The sequence below is a fragment of the Dermacentor andersoni genome, chromosome 8 (assembly GCF_023375885.2).
Source record: "Dermacentor andersoni chromosome 8, qqDerAnde1_hic_scaffold, whole genome shotgun sequence".
Classification (NCBI taxonomy): domain Eukaryota; kingdom Metazoa; phylum Arthropoda; class Arachnida; order Ixodida; family Ixodidae; genus Dermacentor; species Dermacentor andersoni.
In genome coordinates this window covers 137,588,098-137,613,513 of record NC_092821.1, presented here as the reverse complement: position 1 = coordinate 137,613,513, position 25,416 = coordinate 137,588,098, and the positions used below count along the sequence as shown (strand labels likewise).

General features: G+C 45.3%; 1 protein-coding gene across 45 annotated transcripts in view; it reads left to right on the top strand.

Moving 5' to 3' along the window:
• LOC126525796 (uncharacterized) overlaps nt 1–25,059 on the top strand; it is a 129,296-nt gene extending 104,237 nt beyond the window's left edge. For 29 of the 45 annotated variants that reach the window (XM_072289969.1, XM_072289959.1, XM_072289940.1 and 26 more), the window contains 11 exons: nt 5,318–5,373; nt 6,583–6,735; nt 9,554–9,628; nt 13,092–13,191; nt 14,128–14,183; nt 15,361–15,514; nt 17,410–17,549; nt 18,114–18,211; nt 19,404–19,544; nt 20,588–20,711; nt 24,819–25,059. The gene's annotated coding sequence lies outside the window, so the exon portion shown is untranslated. Of the gene's footprint in view, nt 1–5,317; nt 5,374–6,582; nt 6,736–9,553; nt 9,629–13,091; nt 13,192–14,127; nt 14,184–14,295; nt 14,353–14,489; nt 15,515–17,409; nt 17,550–18,113; nt 18,212–19,403; nt 19,545–20,587; nt 20,712–24,818 lie in introns of all 45 variants that reach the window. The other 16 variants (XM_072289961.1, XM_072289958.1, XM_072289953.1 and 13 more) reach the window with 15 other exon arrangements.
• The last annotated feature ends 357 nt before the right edge of the window (nt 25,060–25,416 follow it).

The window sequence follows — 25,416 nt, the reverse complement described above, 5'->3', positions numbered from 1 at the left end:
CTGTAACGCAAGAAAGAGAACCACCGACCTCGACGTGCTTCTCGACGGCCACGCAGTCACCGCCTTAGTAGACACAGGAGCCGATTACTCCGTCATGAGTGGACCCATCGCCGCCCAGTTGAGGAAAGTTAAGACTGCATGGGAAGGCCCTCAAATTCGCACCGCTGGAGGACACCTGATTACGCAGACTGGGATCTGCACGGCAAGAATTACCGTTCACGACCGGACTTACCCTGCCACCTTCGTTGTCCTCCAACAGTGTTCACGAGACGTCATTCTCGGCATGGACATCCTGAATCAACATGGCGCAGTCATCGACCTGAAGTCGAAATCGATAACGCTGTCACAAGATCAAGCGATACCGCCGGAGAGCTGTCGTAGTCACCACGCCTTGAATGTGCTCGAAGATCAAGTGAGCATCCCGCCGCGCGCCAGCATTATTATTTCCGTCGGCACTGAAACACCCGCTGACGTAGAAGGCGTCATCGAGGGCGACCAGCATCTACTGCTCGACCGTGAAATTTGCGTCGCAAGAGGGATCGCTCGACTCCACGGAGGGCAAGTGGAAGTTATGCTAACCAACTTCAGCCAAGAGTTCAAGCACATCAACAAGGGCACGACAATCGCATACATCGAGGAAATTGTGGAAACCAGCAATGCCTTTGTCCTCTCGGATTCAGCCGCATCTACCCCGATGAGCATTGTCCCCGAACCAGACTTCGACGTGAATCCAAGTCTTCCTATGAGTAAGCAGCAACAGATCAGAAGTCTTCTCCGACGATACAAAGACTGCTTTTCGACGTCATCGAGGATTCGACAAACACCAGTTGCAAAGCATCGCATAATAACCGAAGAGAGCGCTCGACCACTCCGCCAGAGCCCTTACCGAGTTTCGACACGAGAACGTGAAGCTATTAGGCAACAAGTCGACAAAATGCTGCGCGACGACATCATCCAGCCGTCGAAAAGCCCGTGGGCCTCTCCTGTAGTCCTGGTAAAGAAAAAGGACGGAACCCTACGTTTCTGCGTCGATTATCGTCGACTGAACAAGATCACGAAGAAGGATGTGTACCCCCTTCCACGGATAGACGACGCATTGGATCGGCTCTGCAACGCTAAATACTTCTCGTCGATGGACCTCAAGTCTGGCTACTGGCAAATAGAAGTCGACGAGAGAGATCGCGAAAAGACTGCCTTCATCACGCCAGACGGCCTCTACGAGTTCAAGGTCATGCCATTCGGACTGTGCTCGGCGCCTGCAACGTTTCAGCGCGTCATGGACACGGTGTTAGCCGGACTGAAGTGGCAGACGTGCCTTGTTTACCTGGATGACGTCGTTGTCTTCGCCGGAAATTTCGACGATCACCTTAGGCGGCTTGCGACAGTGTTAGAAGCCATCAAGTCATCAGGGCTCACTCTGAAGCCGGAAAAGTGCCGCTTCGCTTACGATGAGCTTTTGTTCCTAGGCCACGTGATCAGCAAATCAGGAGTACGCCCCGACCCACAGAAGACAGCTGCCATCGCAAAGTTCCCGCAGCCAACCGACAAGAAGGCAGTGCGCAGGTTCCTTGGCATGTGTGCCTACTATAGGCGCTTTGTCAAGGACTTCTCACGCATCGCGGAGCCGCTAACACATCTAACCAAATGTGATGTCGCGTTCAAATGGGAAACGCCGCAGGCCAAGGCATTTCAAGAACTCAAACGACGCATGCAGTCGCCGCCGGTACTTGCACACTTCGACGAGGACGCCGATACCGAAATCCACACTGACGCCAGTAGCCTAGGCCTCGGTGCCGTCCTAGTCCAGAGGAAAGGACTTGAAAGGGTGATATCGTATGCTAGCCGGTCGCTGTCAAAAGCGGAAAGCAACTATTCTACGACGGAAAAGGAATGCCTCGCCATCATTTGGGCTATAGCTAAATTCCGCCCTTACCTCTATGGCAGGCCATTCAAAGTCGTCAGTGACCATCATGCATTGTGTTGGCTAGCTAAATTAAAGGACCCTTCAGGACGGCTGGCGCGGTGGAGCCTCAGACTGCAAGAATATGACGTCACGGTAATATACAAGTCCGGAAGAAAACACTCCGACGCCGACTGCTTATCGCGCGCCCCCATCGATCCCCCGCCGCAAAACGACGAGGACGACGATGCCTTCCTTGGGATAATAAGCGCGGAAGACTTCACTAAACAGCAACGAGCAGACCCGGAGCTAAAAGGCCTCGTCGAGTATTTGGAAGGAAACACCGACGTTGTCCCTAGGGCATTTAAGCGCGGGTTGTCGTCGTTCACGCTACGAAACAACCTGCTCGTGAAGAACTTCTCACCAGTCCGCGCCAGCTACCTTCTTGTTGTACCGTCAGCGCTGCGTCCAGAAATACTGCACGCCCTACACGACGATCCAACCGCTGGGCACCTCGGATTCTCCCGGACGCTGTCGAGAATACAGGAAAGGTATTACTGGCCGCGTCTGACCGCCGACGTCGCCCGTTACGTCAAGACATGCCGAGACTGTCAACGACGCAAGACACCACCGACAAGGCCAGCAGGATTACTACAGCCGATCGAACCTCCTCGCCGACCATTCCAGCAGATTGGGATGGATTTGTTGGGGCCGTTTCCGATATCAACATCCGGGAATAAGTGGATCGTCGTGGCGACGGACTATCTCACCCGCTTTGCTGAAACTAAAGCTCTACCAAAAGGCAGCGCAGCCGAAATGGCGAAATTTTTCGTCGAGAACATCCTGCTACGACATGGTGCCCCAGAAGTCCTCATCACCGACAGAGGAACTGCTTTTACAGCAGAGCTCACCCAAGCCATTCTGCAGTACAGCCAGATGAGCCACAGGAGGACAACTGCCTGCCATCCGCAAACGAATGGTCTCACGGAGCGCCTGAACAAGACCCTCGCCGACATGCTAGCAATGTACGTCGACGTCGAGCACAAGACGTGGGACGCGGTCCTGCCGTATGTCACCTTCGCCTACAACACGGCGGTGCAAGAAACAACACAGATCACGCCATTCAAGTTGGTTTACGGCAGGAACCCGACGACGACGCTCGACGCCATGCTGCCGCACGTCACTGACGAGGAGAATCTTGACATCGCTACCTATCTCCAGCGCGCCGAAGAAGCCCGACAGCTCGCCCGCCTACGGATCAAGACCCAGCAGCGTACCGACAGCCGACACTACAACCTCCGACGACGCTTCGTCGAGTACCAGCCCGGCGACCGTGTTTGGGTATGGACCCCGATACGCCGGCGAGGACTCAGTGAGAAGCTGCTGCGACGCTATTTCGGACCCTACAAGGTCATCCGACGTATTGGCGCACTAGACTATGAGGTCGTGCCAGACGGCATTTCGCACTCGCAGCGGCGCCGCGCACGATCAGAAGTGGTCCACGTGGTGCGCCTTAAGCCATTTTACGGACGCTGATGAACTTCCTTAGTTTGTTTTCTTTGCTACGAGTGCTTTTCTTTGTTACTTTCGTTTGTTAGCAGCATCGGGTCGATGCTTTTTAAGAGGGGGGTAATGACACGTGTACTTATCTTTATCGGGCAACTACGTTTCGCCGCTTAACTGTAATCACACAGCGAGGGACGCGCCTGCATGTATCCGACGTTTCTGGAAAGTTATCGACACTTCTATCCGCGTGTCTGTTGTCGCCGAACCTTGTGTTATCAGATTTCATCGCGTGACACGAATGGTGTCGAACTTTGTGGAAGACACGCGGGTCCCATCAGTTAATCTGGAACATTCGACGACTGATCTATAAAAGCCGACGCGCTTGACCCGCTAATGAGATTTTCGACGATCGCCGAGCGTGTTCGCCGCTATCGTTGTGCTATAAGTGTAGCCTGTTTTGTGGGCACAGGTTCGCCCAATAAAAGTTTGTTTTGTCGTTCACAGTATTGCTACTGTGTTATTCAACGTCACCACCACGTGACAATATCAAGCGGTCAGCACGCACACCCAACATTCTTGAACAGATGCCCCATTTCATTCCTACAAAAAAAAAAAGCTACCACTATACTTGCCTCGGCTTTGTTATTTGTAGCGAGCTGATTGTTTTGAAATACTGTATTTACTCCCCTAATGATCGCACTCGCGTAATGATCGCACCCCTGAATTTTGTCGTCTTGAAAACATATCAAGCGGTCAGCACGCAAACCCAACATTCTTGAACAGATGCCCCATTTCATTCCTACAAAAAAAAAAAAAAGCTACCACTAAACTTGCCTCGGCTTTATTTGTAGGCTTCATAATGGTTTTGGTCAACAACATAAAGGGCGCATTTGGATTCTTGTCATCTGCACTCATGGGCACAAACAAATTGCGATCGGCAACGATAGTGGCCACGTTTACACTATGTTAGAGGTGTATCCTATTCGTACTCCAACGCCTGTAACGCAGCTAAGATACTCGCCCACCCTTAGCAGAAATGTGCCGTACTACTAGGATAGCAGTGAAGACAAATGCCGCAGTTTCCGCAGCATGCCCACCATGTGTTTCTATGTCACTGGCAGCTAAGCGCGCCCATCTGTTTCTGTCCCCTCAATATGGACGTGGCTATGTTATTGTCACGAACTTGCTGATAATATTTTCATTACTGATACGGAAGAAACTGTTTCAATGCGCGTAATGTACTCACGAGAAGCAAAATAATCGCGTTCGGTGCATTCGGCCTGCTTCACCAGCCGCCATTGTTGTTTTGGTGTCCCACACTGACAGTGGCAGCCGCCTGCTTGTCATCCAGCAGCAAATGCGGGATGAAAAAAGAAAATGTTTCTTTTTGTGAGAAATTTAACCCACGTGATGATCGCACTCCTGAATTTGCTTCAATTTTTTTTTTTTTTGACAAAGAAGTGCGATCATTATGCGACTAAATATGGTACGTCAAATGGTTCCCCGACCGCTATATTGTCCCACCAAGCTGCTTGTTTTGATCGGCAGTGACACGCAAAGAAAGGAGGAGGAAAGGATTCTTTGCGAGGCAGGCCGGACTTTGTCCTTAATTTTCCTGGGCTTGATCTTCACCAGTCTGACGGCACGTTGCACTGGCTTTGCTACCTGGTCGCAGAAATGTTATGAAACTTGATCAGACCTGGGGGTGTATTCTGTAAGAGTCCACCTGTAACTTATCAGTTACCCTTTTTCTAAAAGTAATACGGCCCCCTCTGGCGCCGTTTCATGGTTCTAACCAGTACTACTTTATAAGTGTTGTTGAATGACGTCTAATGTATGCAGAATCACGGTATCTGCAAAAACATTGTGCCATACTTTATGCCATCTAACATACTTCTCTTGTCTTCGCAGGAAGTCACTGTGCGGCCTTGGATGTCCGACGGTATTTTATTCCGGGGACTTCGGTGGTAAAGTAGCAACACGTTTACGCAGTTTTTTGTTTGTGAATATAAGCTTCAGCTCTCAGTGTGTTCCCTCGAAAAAGCGCAGATGTGAACATCTTTTTCATGTTGCCATTGGTGAGAATGCAAAAGCAGCGTGCATTGATTTGGTTTCCTTGCGTCGTACTGGAGATACCTTAATGCGTGATAATCTTAAAGACTTGTTTCAGATGCACCAGTACTACAATAACATCAGTCTTCGCAGGCAAGAAGAAATGCAAGCTGAAAAGCTTGGTCAGACGTTTCGGTGTTAGCTGTGCATAACATCACGAGACTGACAAGTGCCCGTGGCTTCACATTTCCAGATCATTTCGGCGCACAAAAGTGGCGTGTTCATTTAAAAATACCTTAAAATGTTGACCTCAGCATAACGTTCTAGGTGTTGCTCTAGGATGTCGAGGTTTCATTGAATTTTACTTACAAATAATTGATCTTCCTGCTAAATAAATTATAATTGATTTACTCTGTGAGCAATGTGGGCAATCTCATAATGACATTTGTGCTCAGCCTCCATTGAATTAACCGGGCAGTTATAAAGAAAGGAAATAATACTTGTTGCCACTGGGGGTACTTCTCATTTCTTATGTAAAGGAAACACCTCTAAACAGGAAAGAACTTCTTGATATCTTGATAGCTGCACATTTTTTGTTTTCGTTTGAAGATGGAGATCCACGTCTCGATAATTTACTTCAAGCGAAGACAGCATGGCATTGCATGCTCCTCAACTTTGCACTGAGTTAGTTGCAGTCTCAGTTATCTTTTTGTGGCTCTTGAACAAAACCAAGCAGTGTTCTCTGACATAAAAACCTTCTTTTGCCCCCACCTACCTTGCATTTTCTGCTCCATTCACTGTGCGCTTCTCAAATATGTAGAAAATCTTAAAGGCACATTCAGATCGCTTATGCAGTAACATTTTCTCATGGTTTTTAATTGCGAGCAGTCCTTGTGCTTTTCTGCGTTTCATCGTGTTTGTTTTTGGTGATATGATGTAATAGCAAATAAATACAATGTTTACGAAAATAACCCGCAGTGCTCATTGTTTCGATGTTCCTTGAACAGACATACTTTTAAGCTTAACCAAGGCAACTAGCACTCGATTGCTTTACCTTTACAGCTTGGTGCTACACTTGGGTGGATGACAATGTTCTCCTTTTGTTCACTGAATTCTGTGCGCAGACAGCGTTTCTCGGTAACACCGACGTTGCCGTCCTTGTACGGATTGTATACGTCGGTGGAAGCTGGCCAATCAGTCGCGTGCTGCAAAAGTGTGCAGTCATTTGCACGTGAGCGAGGATTGCAGTCGTCGCTGCATCACTGGAAACAACAATGGTTAGTATAAAGCACACTGAGCATGATACGAGTAATGTCATACCCTTATCATTTGGAGAAAATAATGGTAGTGGATTTGAAAGCCAAGTGGGGTAGCGAATATGCCACACGAAACATGCAGCACTTTCGAAGATACTAGGCGCACATGGGCAATATCCTTGCTCATAGCTACGGGTGTCACTGTCTGATTATTGCCAGGATACCGCAAAGTACTGTGACGCTTACCGTGAGCAACCGTAAGAGCCAGCCTAATTGTAAGTGCGTAGCAATGTGGCAGTGCCAATACAGCTTGGTATACCTGCTTTTACCCCGATTCGCCCCTTTTAGCGACTTTCCAACTTGATCGCAAGAAATACTTGGCAATATCCGTAATCTCTTAGCCTCTTATCATCCACAGGGCAAATAATCACGTGCATTTTGTCTTTGTTATCAGCTGTTCTTTTTCACGCTGCTGTAGGACTGCAGAGGTGCTGCTGAGTCGGTGTGGTTTTATTATGGCGCCACTGCTTTAGCAGTATTGATACGCCGACAGCGCGGATCGCTATAAATGCCTAATTCGCTACGGCAATAATTTCTTGCTCCTCTCTATTGCGATGTGTGATGACGGTGGCTAGCTAATGCCAATTAAGCACAGAGCCGACACTGCGGCATGGATGACCATATATAAGCATGTTCCTCTTTACTATCGACTAGAAAGGCTGCAAGAAACTGCAAAACAAAGCATGTAGATGAGGCGAAGCCCCGTTGTAGCATTCGTGTAAACACAGCTCAGGGTTTACAATGAGCCTTAGCTATGACGATGCAGCTACCTTGGACCATGCATCGACGTGATGGCAAGCAGATGCTGAAAAGATGACACGGTGTGCTCTAACCATCGCGAGGGGCATTCGGCTTTTCTAGTCCTGCCAATTACCGAGTGTAAGAGTAACTAGTAAGATATCGTCCAAAATAAGAGTAAAAATGTTGGCCAGAAGATGTGTTGGGGGATAACCGGTGGTGTAATGAAGTTACAGAATGTGTGCAAACAGAATCGGAGCCTGGGGCAGCTTGGAAATGCATAGGAATGTATGCATAGGAACCTAGGAAAGCATGCATAAGGCGAGGTCAGAGGCCGCCACAAGCCAAGGCTAACTAAGATGGCTGAGATATGCGTTGGTCATTAGGCATTAGAGATGCATTAGGCATAAACACAATGTTGATGATAATGACGACATTGAGCTGATCATTTTGTGACGTTGCACCAATTATCGTTCAAAGAGCGTGTTTTCGCCCAATTTCGATTGTTTCTTTTTTGGCACATCGGTGTATTTATGTGTTCTGCTCTAATTATAGCTCAAGGAGACATGGTGTTTGTTGTGAGAGTTAAATATGTGTTTCCTTTTCAAAGCAGAGTTTTTTCACAGCGTCCATACGACCGCTTATATGCTATTCTGAAAGCAAATTAGGGAAACTATGAGATAGTGAGTTGCCTAATTTACATATGCAATGTATTGCAATCGGTCGGATGCCTCTTAACCCATTTGCTGAAGTCCTGCACAAAGAGCCCTTGTATTTTCCTACTTTTTCACCGCCTACTCTTCTTGCTCCCCTGTATGCACAGTCAAGTGATCATTTTATTTGCATTATGCTTTCAGAACGAACTACGGCACCTCTTTCTCGACGAAATGCAATGGGAAATTTGATACGATAATAGTCAGCTGTATGAGAGAAGTATACGATCATAAATATGTTGCTATGAAAGCATACAGGAAGTGTATACAGGCAGTAGGAGATTCCTCAAATTTATAAAATTGACCCTTCTGCATTAGTGAGGTGAAGCAGGGCCATTTTATACGTACAACCTGGATGATTGCTTCTTGTGTTGGGGCGATGAGGGAAGGGGGAAAGGGGAGAAACATTTATTTGGACCATCGAGGTAGTTGCTCTTGAAGTCGAGTGGGTGGTGTCCTCATTCCAGGACTCTACTCGCCATGGCTGCTCGACGTACTTGCTGGAGGAGAGCTTCTTGCCCCGCCTGGGTATCGGGTCAGGTGTACCTCCCACTGCTCAAATGACATAAGTGTTGAGGTTTGTCCTCGCATCCCCACGATATCTGAAAGAGTGTAGGGCGTATGTCGCCACACCAGGGGCAGATGCCCCGATATGTTTGTGGGTACTGTAATATCCTGTGTCGGCTTTCAGTTTCCATTTCAAATCTGTTACGTCAGGGCGCCTCTGCTGTGTTTCCCCTCGCTGGAATAAAGTTATACCCGACTTTAGCAGTCTGGCTCTTTTTTTGCGGTACTCCGCGCCCGCGCTGATTAGGCCTCATGCCGTAGGTCCCGCATCTGGCTGCCCCGTCGAATTTTTGGGTAAAACATTGGTACAACACACCTGCACTCCACATTACCAGAATCAAGCAGCCTACAGCGACAGCACATGGTCCCATCGCGACAAAATTCCACATGAGCAAGATGTGCTTCTATAATAGCAGCTAGATATATTTGTCCTTGGCATTGGAATTGATGTTTGTGTAGCAAGGCACATATGACCTAATATCCAAATATGGAAATTAATATTTTCGGATTGCAGTGTACGACCCCCTTGGTACCTTATGTCACCCAAAAGCTGCGATTTCGAGAAATTGGGGCATATAATGTGTTTATACACAGTGACTGCTTACTGTGCAGGGGCAAATATCAAAAATACAAAAAAAAACCAACCATAGATAAGTCGTCTTTGAAAATGAAGTGCTTGACACACTACAAAAGCATCTGCACATCTCCACTGAATTACTTTTTTTTTCCGCATGAAAACCTGTGATACGTGGATATTGAAGCAGACGATGTGGCCCTTACCAGAGCTTTTCTATGACCCTTGCTTCAAGGCGCAACACCAGTGCTTTTACAGGAAGGTAAAGGCACGCTATCATTCGTAAATCTAAAGAACTTTTCTTCGTTTTGCAGTCTGCTCACCTTAACTTGCCTTTGAGCAGACGTTGGCAATAGCGATGTGGCTTCAGTGCTACGTTGCCATATTTGCACCCGAAAACAAACTCATGGTTACTGCTGCCAGCTTGCCCCCCCACACAGCCCCAACCCATTTGCTTGGTTTCCGGATTTGCCTGAATCTGCACATTGTGAGCTGAATGGCAAGCTCTCTCTCAGGTGTTCATGCAGCTGACGACTGAATTCTTGCAAAAGAATTCGTTCTTCATTCTCTAAACATTTCTCAAATTTCTTCCAGCAAAAGAATTCGTTCTTCATTCTCTAAACATTTCTCAAATTTCTTCCAGCATTCGTTGTCAGCATGAGTATCTGCTGTTCTTGCATTTTGTGTAAGCTGTGAAAGCTGATAGTCGACATATTGTCTATTTATTTTGCTTCACTTAAAGAATGCTGGTAGTCGACATATTGTCTATTTATTTTGCTTCACTTGTATGGTATCTAGGCTTACAAGAAGTAGGCTTTACACGAACGAAAAACATCTCCCGTACCGTTTTTTTTTTTTTTTTTCAGGGTAACATTCTCCTTTATTTCTATGCTAGTGCAAGATTCAATGGCATTGAAGCAGAATCTGGAGAGTGCCGGCTTGGTCGGCTGTTCGGCAGCGGGCCCGCTTTTGCACTTTCATTCGGCAAGGAAAGCTTGCGGAATTGCTGAAAGTTCATTATTACAAAACTATTGCTTTATTGAAAGGTGGCATAAAATAGGTGGGTGTAATTGGTGGTAACTTCCAAGGGAATACCAGCTACTTCGGTATATCCACTAGTTTGTTCTATACCATTTCGTCATAACGAGGTTCGACTATCGTGTCAATGCTGTTTAACTATGCGATGCTGCACCAACTGGCAAGTTGTGCTTACTTACTGTACACAAGCTGCTCGCCTTAACTTGCCTTTGAGCAGACGACGGAAGCGCACTTAGTACACCTGCTGTAGCCATGAGTCGCGTCTTGTGCCCTCATCTGCAGAAAGCGTGCGGCCAGCGCGAAGGCAAGATTGCAGTTGCGGTTTGCTTACCGCTAGTGTGTTGCAGCCTTTATGAAATCCCGTATGAACTACTTCATTTGCAAGCATAACAGAAACTAACCTAAGCTATTGAAGTAAGCTCGTTTCTCGCTTTAGCTTCTGGATCGAAGCTTTTTTGAACTGTTTTCCTATTTTTGTCTTTTTGCACGATACTGAAATTTCGTAATGACATATGGGCCACACATCTGAACTTGTCCCATATTCTTGTCCTACTTGTGCTACACCTTTGTTCCATGACAACATACGGACCATAATCGTCCGCTACCGTATAACATAACCTAGCTGTTGCTTCTCTCGGCAAATAATCCAATAAACCTGAGATTAGGTCTACTTCCTTGCTTTCACTATAGGTTAGTATCTGCTACAGCAAAAGTAGATTTGCACGTCGCGACACTCTTTATTGTAGCCTCGTCGAGACAGTGTGTTTGTGTGTCGAGGGTGTTTTTAGCACTAGACATTAGAACCTTGGAAACCTCTTTCTGGTAGGAACATGGCATAATTTCCCATAATTAAATGTTAGCTTTGTCTTTAAAGAGTGGAACGCGATACAATTCAAAGAAAAAAAAAATGTTGATTCATATTTGGGCATTGGGACTATCAGTTGACTTCATATTTCCTAAACACCCCATAGGTACCGCTTTCATCAACTAAGTAACGTTAGGAAACGCAGGAAGGCCTACTTATTTGGAGCTGTCGATGAACAAACATGACCATATCAGTGAACAACAGGCTTCCGATAATCATCGCCGGCAAGGGAGAACGATGTTTAACTTGGTGCACCACCCTGTTTCAATTAGGCAAGCATGCCTTTCCTCTCGCTTTCCAACAAAGAAATCTCTTACCTGACGATAGTGCGCTCTTAAAATACGCATACCATTCTATGTCATATACAATGCACATGTTCTCTTTCAAAATAAGTGACAAGTAGCGCTTCGTTTGTCCTGTGTCCCCGCCCTTTTTTTGTCCGTGTTTTCTAGCGCAAGAAAATCTATATAGGAATGCTTAACCAACTCTCCCGAATCATCACTTTCACCTGACAAATTTGTTTTTGCGTTTTTTTTGGAAGCAATGGCCGAGTAAGATGCTACGGCGAAGCAGTCGCACTAGTGACTTGTCAAGACTGAACAATCATAGAGTTCAACATTTTAGACGAAGCCGAGGAGGGGGCTAGACACAGGCTCTTCAGCATGAAATAGAGGTAAATTAGATAAATAGAAATAAATATGGTTTACGGATCACTTTATTCCACTGTCTAAGCTGAGTTGGCCTTATTCCTTTGTCTTGCTTACATGTGACTCTGATTTCGCAATGGCATATGAGCAGCATTGTTCAGCGAGCTCAGGCTAACCAAACTAGCATGAATATCGCAGTGGCAGGTGAAAGAGCATAAACCTTAAAAATGTAGAATCATTCAGACGGGAAAATGGAAAATTTGGCCAGATTTTGTAAGTGAGCTAAATGTTAGGGTAAAATTTGTTCCTGCATGATAAAGTTGACAGCACAGCATTTGAGATTTCTTTCGTGTAACTTCAAAAAGCATCAACAGCTCGGCATACTAGCTGTGCACGTTTTTGTAGACCACCGAAAGACATTGTCATATCCTACCTGCATGTGTAATTAGGGTGCTGCATGTTAGGGTAAAATCCTAGAATCGGCAAATGTTTTCATCCTGACTACACCTCCTACTGCTTTCTCCTAGCGTTGAGAATTTCATTAATATCCGGCTGTTGACACTGTGCAAAGACTCTTTTGGTATGACTGCTGATACAACAGGGGCTTCTAATACTTCCTTGCCTCTTCGACGTCTCCTTATAATTCCAAGATTACATCATCTGATACCAGTATTCAGTTCCCATATATCTCGATTCCTAAGAATGTGATTCAGAGTTTCAGAAGGGATATCTTTGCTTTCGCCCGCTGTGGTTGCTTTGTGGCTATGGTGTTGAGCTGCTAAGCACAAGGTAGCGGGATCGAATCCCCCACCAAGGTGGCCACATCTCGATGGGAATGAAATGCGAAAACACCCATGTACTTAGATTTAGGGGCAAGTTAAAGATCCCCAGGTGTTCTGAATTTCCGAAATCTCCTACTATGGCGTGCCTCATAATCAGAAAGTGGTTTTATCACGTAAAACCCCGAAATTTTATTTTCTTTAGCTTTATGGCATGTTGGTACACACGCACCAACATGCCATTAAATATTTCATGCATTTTTTCTTTTGCTCTTATCGTGGCCCAAAGATTCTGCAGTGCGATCTACTATTACCGGTTGTGCTATTACCGGTTGATCAATTTGTATTCATTGACCTGCTTTATGTAACCTGAATATACACGTATTGTCTTTCTAGGCACAAAGGCTATAGTCGACCACCTGACGTGTGAACTCGTCTTGGAACAAGAGGACAGAAAAAGAGCGCTAGACGACCTAGACAGCGAGCTAGTGGGAAGGTGCGTATTTCATTCGTCACCGATGCTGCAGTGCGAAGGCTGGACGCCAATAGCCGGGCACACACATTGGATTAATCTTTTCATCAGAATACCAAAGTGCCCGTGCGTGCATTGTTGTACGAGGAGTACGGCATTTTATAGTGCACGGATTTCAAAAGTGCGTGACTCAGCACTTGTGTTTAGCGTACGGGGCCGAAAGCACGACTGTCCGCGTGATCGCTGCGCAGATTTGGCCAGAAAAATCACGAACACAGTGGGCTGACGATTCTGATGGAGTGGTCGGACATGACAAGGAACCTGCACCCCCATGTTCTGGCTGACCTGCACCCACACGTTCCCGCAACATATCGTGCAGGAAGAACTGGTGCAGCTTGACGTCAGCGACCTGCTTGTTTCCCAAAAATGATGTCCCTTCTTGTATTTCGTAGAATTTTGGACCACAACTGCAATTTTTTTTACCTAATTCTTCGTCCATGCCTCTGGAAGCACAAAAACTACAAATACGTCAAATGGTTCTCAGACCGCTATGAATATTCCCCCACCGAGCTGCTTGTTTTGATCGTAGTGACAGGCAAACAAAGAAGGAAGATAGGATTGTTTGGGAGGCAGGCCGGACCTTGTCCTGACTTTTCCTGGGCTTAATCTTCGCCAGTCTGATGGAGTGTTACGTTGGCTTCGCTACCTCGTAACTTATCAGTGACCCTTTTTCAATTAAAGCCAGATTTATTAAAGGAAATACCACCCCCGTTGACAGTGTTTCTTGGTTCAAACCAGTACCGCTTCAGCGAGAATGGCTGCGTTGTCGAAAGGCGTCTAATGCCGGCTAACCACGGTATCTGCGAAAACGTTCAATGATATCTCCTATGCTGTGGTATGCCAAAATTCTTATTGCCTGTACTCTCCATGCCATCTAACGTACTTCTCTCGTCTTCGCAGGATGTCACTGTGCAGCTTTGGATGTCCGGCGGTATTTTATTCTGGGGACTTCGGCGGTAAAGTAGCAACAAGTTTACACAGTTTTTTTGTTTGTGAATATAAGCTGCACGTCACAAAATGTGGTTCAGTCAGAAATTCTGCTTTGCACACTGTGTTGCTACAACATAGGTGACAAGCTCGCAGTGTGTTCCGTCGGAAAAGCACGGATGTGAACATCTTTTTCGGGTTGGTGTTGCTCAGAATGCAAGCAGCAAAAGCAGCGTGCATTGATGCGCTTTTTTTTTGCCTTAATGCATGATAAGCAAATGCATGATGCCTTAATGCATGATAATCCTAAATCGGCAAAAATCCTTTTGTTTCAGAAGTACCAGTATTACAATACCGTCACTCTTGGCCGGCGGTCCAGTCGGAGTGGAGGGACCAAGCTGAAAAGCTTGGTCGTTTCGTCGCATAAAAATGGCGTGTTCATTTGAAAATACCTTAAAATGTTGTGACCTCTGCATAAAATTCTAGCCGTTGCTCAAGAATGTCTAGGTTTCATTTAATTTTCCTTATGCATTTGTACAACAATAATCTTCTCGCTAAATAAATAAAAATTGATTCACTCCGTCGGCATAATCCTATTCGTGCTCAGCCTCCATTGAATTAGCCGGGCAGTTACACAGAAAAAAACTGGCACCCGGCACTGTTGGTACTTCTCATTTCGTACGTAAAGGAAACACCTCTAAACTGGAGAGAACTTTTTTATAAGCTGCAGGTTTTTGTTGATGTCTTTCTTTTAAGAATGAGACCCCCATCTCGATAATTTACTTCAAGAAAAACAGCATGAAATTCCATGCTTCTCAACTTTGCACTGAGTCATTTGCAGTCTCAGTTATCTTTTGGTGGCTTTTGAACAACAACAAGCAGTGCTCTGTGACATCCAAACCTTCTTTTGGCCTTCTTTTTGGTTTTTATGCGTTCCATGATGTTCATTTTTGGCGATATGACAAAATCGCCAATAAGTACAATGTTTATAAAAATAATCTGCTGTGCTCATTGTTTCGATGTTCCTTGAACAGACATGCTTTAAGCTGAACCGAGGCAACCAGCACCCGATTTCTCAGTACTGCTCATGCTGTGAAACTGCTGCATTCTTTCTTATAAGCATTGAAAGCACCAAGCATTACAGCTTGGTGCTACACTTGCGTGGATGACAATGTTTCCCTTTTTTTCGCTGAATTCTGTGCACAGACAGCGTTTCTCGGTAACACCGACATTGCTGTCCTTGTACGGATTGTATACGTTGGTGGAAGTGGTCCAGTCAGTCGCATGCTGCGAAGGTGCGCAGTCATCTGCTTGTCAGCGAGGGTTGCAGTCGTCTCCGCATTATTGGCGACAACCAACGGTTAGTATACAGCACACTAAGCATGATACAAGTAATGTCATACTGAAACATTGGGAGAAAATCTTCTCACTAGTAATGCACTGCAATGTCGAAGATGCAAGGAACACACAGGGAGAAGTTGGGCGGGCTGGTGGTATGAGCGGTGGGGTATTAGGAATGTGTGAAGAGAAGGGCAGTGAGCTGGTTGGTGCGGAGAAGCTGGGAGATCAGAAGGCGTAAGGTGAGGTCAGGTGGCCCAAGCCAAGAGTAACTGAGATGGCTGAGAGATACATTGGTTCTGCATTAAGCATAACTATATACACTGTTGATGTTGACGATAATGGTAATATTGACGTCTTTAAGCTGATAGTTTTGAGACGTTGCACCAGTAATCGTTCAAATGTTCAATCGTTCAAACGAGAGATTTCTTAAAGGGACACTAAAGAGAAAAATGATTTCTACATCGGTAAATTATTACCTTTCTGCAAAACCAAAAACGCCACTTTCCACGATAAGACAAGTGGTAAATCAGGAAAAGCTTTAGAACAAAATACAGGTGGCGACGCCTGCCTGAATTTTCGGCACCTGGTCACTGTGATGTCATGGATTTTGATTGCATGTTCTAGGGCCTACCTCAATATATAGTGCCACAGATGGACTACAATGCTGGTCGGAGGCGCCGCCGCATGATTTGGCATGCTGCTGCTAAAGGAACCAAATATTAAACATAACAAGTTCCGGGAACCTTTACTCGGCCAACACGGCCCCATTGCAAAAAAAAGAAAAAAAAAAAGATACTTTGGAATCCCTGACGGCACGCGGACGCACTGGCGTCGGGGTTTTGGCGTGAAATTCAAATACTGGTACGTCGACCTTCATTTTCTCATCTGATAATGAAACTATTACTTCTAATGACTGCCTGCAGGGTTCTCAAACAATGCTTTATTAGTCTAAACTGATTTATCATTTCGCTTTAGTGTCCCTTTAGTTTCAAACCAAAGGTTTTCGCTGGCGTCCGTACGACCGCTGACATGCTAGTCTGCATGGAAAGTCTTTACGTATAGGCCGGTAACTCTACGTGTCCTAACGTACATACGCAATGCATTCCAATTGGTTGGATGCCTCTAAACCCGTTTGCTGATGTCCTCCACGAAGAGCCCTTTGCATTACGGTGTCAGGTGCACTTTTTTTAGTGACAGTGACAATTGTTTAGTTGAACATCACATCCGCACTCGGAAATGAGCTAGGGCACCTGTTAACTGACAAAATGCAATGGAAAATTCGATAAAATAATACTAAACTGTGTGAGAGAAGTATCTGATCATAATTACGTTCCTATGAAAGTATACTGGAAGCACGACCACTGAACGCAGTGCAGTTATTCATGGATGTACAACAGTGTTTATCAAAAGAATGTTCAGTAGATTTTTGGTGACTGGAAGTGCTTGAGGCTCGTTTCATGAATTTCCAGAGCAACAAGATAGCTGCTGCCTCGTGTGGCTTTCTTCAGTACCAGGAATGGCTGAAACAGATTGCCAAAATTTATATTGTAACATACAATTGCTTCTTCTACACCTTCCAGCAGAAGATTGCTCCTTGTGCGGTGTGTTGAGGGAGGGGGAACAAGCGAAGGGAAAATGTGGTCCAGTCGTAGTGGAGGGACGTGCACATAGGCCATGGTTTAACGGGATTGTATTAAAAGCGCTGAAATTGTAAAAGCTTCGAAATATGATGCTTACTGTCAAACATAGGGCCGTATGCATAGTCTGGCACAGTGGTACATTTTGATCTTGCAAGCTGACTGCAATCAAGCTGTCAGGAGTACTCGGGGGGGGGGGGTTAAGTGCCTTCGTGTCAGTTGTAGGTTCGCTTAATTGTTATTATGGAAACCTATGGTTTTTATACATCCATTACAGGTACCGTCTGTAAAAAGTCAAGCAGGCAAATTTTCAGAAAGTTCATTGCCACCAGCAATTTTAAGGCTTCTTGTAAACCTGTCAAGGAGATTGGTGAGCCTTCTACAACCACGGCTTTGCCTGTCATCGGACGACTATCGGCAAGTTGGCCTCCTGCATGTTAACTGGCTCGACTGGCTATGGGAATTTATATAGGACGTTCAAATTGCTTACAATTCGGGCAAAAGTATTTACTCTGGAGAACATAGGTTTTCTCGCTGTTCGCATTCACTACCGAAAATTAGTGCGTCAGATATTAAAGAAGTATAAGATTATGCGTCACGTAATTCAACATTGCATGGAATGTATTGATCAGAAAAGTTGCGTGTTGTGCCGTCATGTGAAGAAAAGCATGGCCAGTGCGATAGGTGGCGCGCTGTGCCTGAAGCGCCCTGTATATTCAGGTCAGTTTCTGACAAACTTCTTTTATTACACGTGTTGCGCTGCCGCGTTGTAATGCAGTAAAAGCCTTTACAACTTCCCTACGAACCGCTTAATCCGCTAGCCTAATGCAAACCAGCCTAACCTATCGAACTTAGCTTGTATCTTTTCCTGTCTTTTTTTCTCTTGTTTTTTCTACACTAAGATTTCGTGATTACATATGGGCCACATATCTGAACTCTCATATCGCAAAAAGACAACCAGCGCCAAATTTGTTTGTGCAGCCACTACACCAGTGGAAGCAGGCATACTCCCAGAGCAGTGGCAGTTATTCACCTGCATCGGTTGTGCACTCATTGCTGTTTCCCTGTCGTCACCATCGGTTAGTGTCTGCTACAGCAAACATCTATTTTGCACAACGCGACACCCCTCTTTTAGAGGGCATTCTAGCCTCGTCGAAACACTGTCTTTATGTTGAGGGTGTTTTTAATGGAAGGAATTCCTTTTCTTGTAGGAACATGACATAAGGTCCAATAATTGGACATTTGTTCAAAATAAAGAAATAGAATTTGGATGACGCTAAAGCTATACCTTTAAAAAGGGAACGCGAAAGCATTCAAAGATCACTGAGTGCTTCTCACGCTTCCTGGCAAAGGCGGCCTATGCAACCGTAATGTTTACCGGGAAACGCTGGCGGCGAAGGCTCTGCATGAAGGCGACCTTGCTGGTGGAAATGCGGCCCTCGCATGGGCCGCGATGCGGGGGAGGCGAGCGCCATGTGGAGATGCTGCTTTATAGCCTTTGAGAAATCTGGGAGGCCATGGCCGCTCTATAAATGGTAGAAATGCTAGAAAAGGGGCTTGTGTTTTTTTTGTGCCAGCTACATTCCGACGCTATGTTATCTATACGTTGTGTACAATACGATACTATATAATCCTGCAATAATAAAATAAATTAATTTACAATACAATAAATCCTACTTTACGATTTTTCTACGTATCTTACGATGAACGCAGACGCAGGATTTTCTGCGACATGGGGGCCCTTAATGCTCTCGCGTTAAAATGCTGATTCATATTTGGGCATTCGGACTATTCAGTTGAATCTTTATTTTTTATTTGAACTACACAAGTTTTCAACAACACGCCATAGGAACCGCTTTTATGAACTACTGTAGAGTTAGCTAAGGAACCCAGGAAGGCCAACATATGAAGAACTGTCGATGGACAAACATGGTGATATCATGGGTCGACAAACCATTGATCCTGATAGCCAGCAAATTATTTCGTATACCCACCCATATCGATTATGCAAGCATGCCTTTCCTCTCGTTTTCGTACAAAGAAATCGCTTACTGCAGAACAGTGCACTCTGAATGCGCGCATACCATACAATGTCTTGTACACAGCGCACATGTTGTGTTTCGAAACAAAGGAGTTGTAAGTGGCGCTTCTTCTGTCCTGTATCCTTTGTTTTTTGTCTGCGTCTTCTAACTCAAAAACTATTTTGCAATGCTTAAGCAAGTCTTCTGAATTACTGCTTGGACCTTACAAACTTGTCTGTGTGTATTGTAGAAAGCACTGGGCGAGCGGGATGCTGCGGCGAAGCAGTCGCACTAGTCACGCGTCAAAACTGGAAATGCGCCCTTGAGCTCATCGACATTTTAGAGGACATCAACCAGGAGGGTCCACACAGGCTCTTACCATGAAATAGAGGTAAAAATAATTCCCTGAGATGCGAGCGTGGTTGAGAAGAAAATGACAGAACTGTCAGGGATGGGGCAAGTAGAGATGCTGCACTTCAAAAAAAAATATTTTTAGTTGAAACGCGCGAAGGAGCACACAGGAGTCCATGAACAAATACGGCGATGTTATGCCTCAAATGAAACGGCTACAAGAAGCCACAGCAAGAAGCCTAACATCTATTGTCTTTGAGTTTTTACTACACTAGTGTAATATCGGCTGGCCCAGAAACAATTTTATACCGCGAGCCTTACATAGCTCATATTGTGTCCTTTTCAACACGACCTAATTATGAAAGCGCTCTTTGTGGCTTATGGGTTGCGATATTCTCGTATTCGAAGATGGCAAATCGACTAACTCGATCTTCAGTGGTTACAACTCGTTGAGTATTGTTTGCACTGCACTACATTCCATTGTACTATCATTCCACTAAAAGGGTGTGTTGCCAGACGTTCAGCGCACAAACGAACATAGCCTTTACCTGGGTGTTCTGCCACTGCATCTGTTCATCGCCGTCATTAATAGCGGCGAGTGAAGCACATGGGTGGCGTAAATCACACAGCCAATGCCTGCGTCACTGCCCTGTCACCTGTTAAGCAGCAGCACACCCTGCTACGTGCTATGTTTGTTTGCAGCGCCTCCAAATATTCACGACACTTAATTGGGCATGTCACGTGGTATCTTATTTTGCGGGCATGTGCAGTAAGCAGAAAAACACCTAATAGACAGAAAGACAAACTGTTTATTCAGACGTCTTGCAAACTGCTATGCAACTTTCTATTTGGAATTTTTTTCCTAGCTTCGTTGCTTCAGAAGTTGATTAACTAATCGTTATTAATTATCTTATTAAGCAAAAAACAAAAGATAGCATCACACACTACATACAAAAGTTAGCTGAAACACCCTGTAATCGAGGACTGTTGCATGCATCACTGTTTTTACGTGGTGAATGACAAAATTAATTTAAAATCTAAGACTGAACAATTGCACTCTATTGCACTTGGGTTTCATTTCAGGCTGATACCAACGTTCTTGAGGAGTGTGCGCTGTTCTGAATTTGATGAAGAGATGGTATCTTCCCTGCATCCAGATGTGATGGTTTTTGCTCAGCGGTGTGCGGCCTGCGTTCAGTTTGCAAAGGTAAGCTAACATACACTTATCGGCACCCAAAGAATGAAAACAATATTTGACACCAACCACCACAGGAACAGCTTCTTTTACAGAGTACCTTCCGAAATTGTTCTTGTGGTGGTTGGTGTAAAACTAACATCCCATTTTTTTTCCCACAACGACCCATTTGACAGCCATTGTGTGTTTTTGAAAAACCGATGCGTTTTGCATCAATAAAAGTGTATACGTCACTCTTCCTTCTACTAATCTGGCTAGCAAAAGAAAAGTAAATGTGCTCCTATCTAGACCGTGAGAAATGATCACAGAGAACTATCTATTGCGTCCACACACACGCAAACAAAAGAAGTTGCCAGCATTTAAAAGAAATTTGCCGAACGAAGAGAGGACTGTAAAATAGCGTGCAAGGTTCTGGATCTACGCAATCTTTAAGATATCAATACGAGAATTCTCACAGGCTCAGCGGAGTGCAGTTCTTGAACATCGGTACCAGTGCTCTGATGCTGTTGTGTTGTACTAGTGCTGTTGTCTTTACGCACTGTGTCTACATCACAACGCTTCATACTGCGGCATCTAGTGTCGCGACGAACGCTTTAATTTCTGGCTGCCAGTGACAGGAGCTTCACAAAGGCAGAGATAACTCCGGAAACCAGACTAGGGAGATCAATACCCGTGGTTGCGGAATGTCAACAGTTAAAACGTGCTCGGAAACATTCGTACCAGCACTTCTGCACAACGTAAATTGTCCATCTGGTGACAGTTTCTTTTAGCTTCGCCAGCTTCAAAGTTTCAGATGTCTGTTGAAAATGATAGTCCAAAATAAAGAAGGGGCCGTCAGATGGAATAGCACATTGTGGTATCAAGGCTATAAACAGGGATAAGGTGCCACGGAAAGGCTGGCCTATGTTTTGTTAGGTGGTCCTCGTCAGATGGAATAGCACATTGTGGTATCAAGGCTATAAACAGGGATAAGGTGCCACGGAAAGGCTGGCCTATGTTTTGTTAGGTGGTCCTCGTGAAAGGCCTTTGTCTCGAAGATAGGAGTCAGAACTCCAGTCAAATAGGGGAACAAACATTTACTCTTGCATAACACATTTACCAGCTCTGACATTTCAGCGAGCGCTATGTAGTACTTTGCAGGCTGGTAAAAATAATGCATCAGTATTATCGGAAGTCTCGCAAGCGCATTAGGTAGCTTTAGGTCCTCTCCCAAAATTATTGCTGCCCAAACAAGTGTCGTATTTTCGTTTTCAAACATTAGTACCAGCAGCCTGATTATATCACAGTGACGACACAGTTTTGTATGGATTAGTCAACGAAAAAAAGTGCTAATAAGCAGGTAAGGAATGCTGAATAAGGTGCACGGCTACACGACAAATTCCAGCCTGGGTGGCTTTTATTTTTCAGAGATTAAAGCACGTATTGTGGCTATACACAGCATTTAATCCAAGTGGCTTTGCTCGTCTTTCCGACATCGTGTTCTAATTCGTGAACATCAAGGAAAATGTGAGAAACGGTCCAGTAATTGTGATTCCTAACATAAGCCCAAAAAGCAGAGAATCTATATGGAAATTATGCGCACTGTTGATTCACTAGGCAACAGCGCCTGTCAGGCAGCAGCTAGTGTACGTGTAGGTAAGACATCTGAAGTAACGGGGAAATTAAATAAAAGCAACGTCACGGTCATAGTTTTACTCGTCTCTCTAATAGGGTCACTTAGACTACTTGCTTGTGATGTTCCGAGTTAAGACACGGTGCATGTGGTCCAATTAATATTCACACACAAAATGAAAAAGCAGCATTATTCTTGGATTCATTTAAAACTTGGTGTGAGCGAAATTGTTCAGAGACCATTGACGATGACTGTCAATGTAAATGTCATTGTCAACATCGAAGGTGTATACTGTTTGTTATATTGAGAATGTTTAAGTAGTGCCTGTTAGTTACTTTAGCAATTCTATAATAGAAGAGCCGCTATGCATCGCGAACGCTAGGCTCTCTGATAGAAACGCGGCCTCTTGCGTGAGCCGCGATGCTGTGGAGGCGAGCGCCATCTAGATGTATTGCATGGAACCGGGCGTACCGCTCCAGGGCCCCCGAGATACGTGCCAACGCGTGCAAACGGTGGATGCCGTGGCTTGTCTATGAGTGGTGGAAATGCTGGAAAAGGGGTTTCTTTTGAGTTTTCGCATATCAGAATTGTTTTCTCGAATAGTCAAATTACAATCCAACACTATCCTGTCAGATAGTGAAGTAGCCGAGTAGTACTTATTGATTCTCAGTCGCTTGCCACGTGTCGCATGATAGGGACGTCATCTGCTGCTCGTCAGCGATGCCGTCATGGAAGGCTGCTATCGGTGTGCTCCGTGCTGTTTCAATATGCCTGCGGAATTGGTGGAATGCTAATTTGCGCCATTGGTATTTTACGACAGCGGTGAACACAATCGGCGAACGTCAAAAATCTCGTCTGCCGGTCAAGCGCGTCCGTTTAATGCTCCACCTCCTATTCCTCGAGAAACTATTTCCATCGCAAACTGTTCCAATTGCGACATGCGCCGTATTAGGATGAGGGTCTTAGCTGAGCCATAGATCGAACGCACATCTTGGAATCAACGGGAAGCATACCTTTCGTGAAGGGGCCGGTTAATTAAATGCTATAAGCTTTCCTGTTTCATTCTTACCTCTCTGGCGTAAACTGACACAGGCACACATAATTTCAACGAATATCAACTTTTTCGAAACACTACTCGAATACAAATGGAAAGTTATGAAATATGGAATAGTAAAACGCAGGCCATATAATTTTAGCGGGAATACTTATTTTGGTGTATTCAGGCACTGCGCCTTCACTGACTGGTGCAAGAAAGACAGCTGATTATCAAGGTTAATGCTTCAGTTTGCAAATAACTCAATAACTGTCATTCACAAACCTGCAATAATAGCCGCTCAACACCTTTAGTGCCTGCCTGCGAACAAGCCTTCCAAGAATGGTTGCAGAAAAAAAAAAATATTAAGCGGTGGGGGAAAGCAATGTGCTGAAATGTACGTCCTTGCGACGCGTAAAAGAGCCCGCTGCAAGGATAATATGACGAAAAACCTTACTCGAGACTACAGAATAGTGTTTTCGAATATTCGAGACTACAGAATAGCGTGTTTCCAAATACGGTGTCTGATTTTGGTGTCTAAAGTGTGATTCGCCTTCGAAACTGCGAATAGTCTACCCCAAATAGTGTTGAAATCGTCACTCATCAATACGCGGTAATTGCAAACGGGAAGCTGACGTTGACACGGCAGTACACGCGCGATTGTGGCCTACTGGTTAAGCAATTAGGCATAGAAAAGTTAGAATGGTTAGCTTTACTGAGGGAAATTGGCTGTAGGTGATATTGTTTGCAGTGATGATATTCAGGTACAATTTTTTTTGCTAATTTCGTATCGAACGAGGCCAGCAGGTTGCACCTTGGTTGGTTGAATAAAGGTAGCAAAGTGGCGGCAATGTTGTTCAATAATTGTGCCATCTGTTCGGTAAGACAGCAGCGGCATCCCACCAGCAGTCACGTGTTCGCAAAGAAAGCCTCGTTTATTATTTCTCGCACTATAACCGACCAGCGGTAATTCACATAGGAGCAATAAACTTAGCCAATTCTGCGTTTACGGCCCCTGCAGTGCAGGAAGATTCGAAAATATTTGCATGCTTATTCTCTTTTCCACGGAACTTCCACTAATGGGAACATTTCTACTGAAATTTAGCAATTAGTGGAACTTGAGACAAGATTAAAGTGTTCGATTAAGGTGTTTCACGTAACAGGAATGAAGTGAGTGTTTAGAGTATAGCAGTGGCAAGAATGACCACCTCAAGTAGAGCCGACGCTGAGGGACGTTCTTTCTGCACAAGTGTAATTAGTGAGAGGGGAGTCTTTGTACGAAGCATGCAAGAAGAGAGTGACAGGGTACTGCAGAAGCAAAAATGGGCATTTGTGTCAAGCCAATGGGCAACTTTAGGAAGATGTGCTATCCTACAGCCAGTGTACTCAAGGTAGAACCGCAGGCGCTAGTTCCAGTCCAATCTTAAAAAAAGAAAAAAATACTGACAGTATGCCTCCGCTCTTTTATTAACAGGCAACCGAGATACAGCGTCTTCGGCGTACAGTTAGGCAAGCACATAGACGGATTAAAGGATTGCCGCAAGAACTGTGATATTCTTCATCGTAGGTAAATTCCCCGTTGAGCTGATGACCCCGGTGACTCATCAGGATTGGAATCGACGCCGCTGAGCTCATCAATATTTTGCAAGCCAACCAGAAGGGGACGCCTGTAAAATCTGTAAATGAAATAAAAGTAGCGCCATCTCCTTCTCCTTCGCCGGCGTTCGCTCTCTTTTCTGTCGACCTTGGGTCCCCCTACACGGTGCTGAACTAGCAGACGCTCTCCGTTGACTCCGTAAGCTGCGAGAACGCAGCGCACGAAGCTATCAGCAGTCGGCACTCTTGTCGGCATCGCAGATCGCTTTCAAGGTACGGTCCGTGCGGCGGTACCGCCACCCGAGTAAACTTGGTCACGGTTCATAACTGGTCGACGCGGAAGAAAAAAGCGCTGAAGAGTGATAATGGCTTATAATGATCGGAATGCCATCAGCGCACCTGTTCGCCTGCGTACAGTCACCGCTTCGTAACGTATACGGCGACACCCGAAAGGTGCTGTTCGCATACGTTCAGGC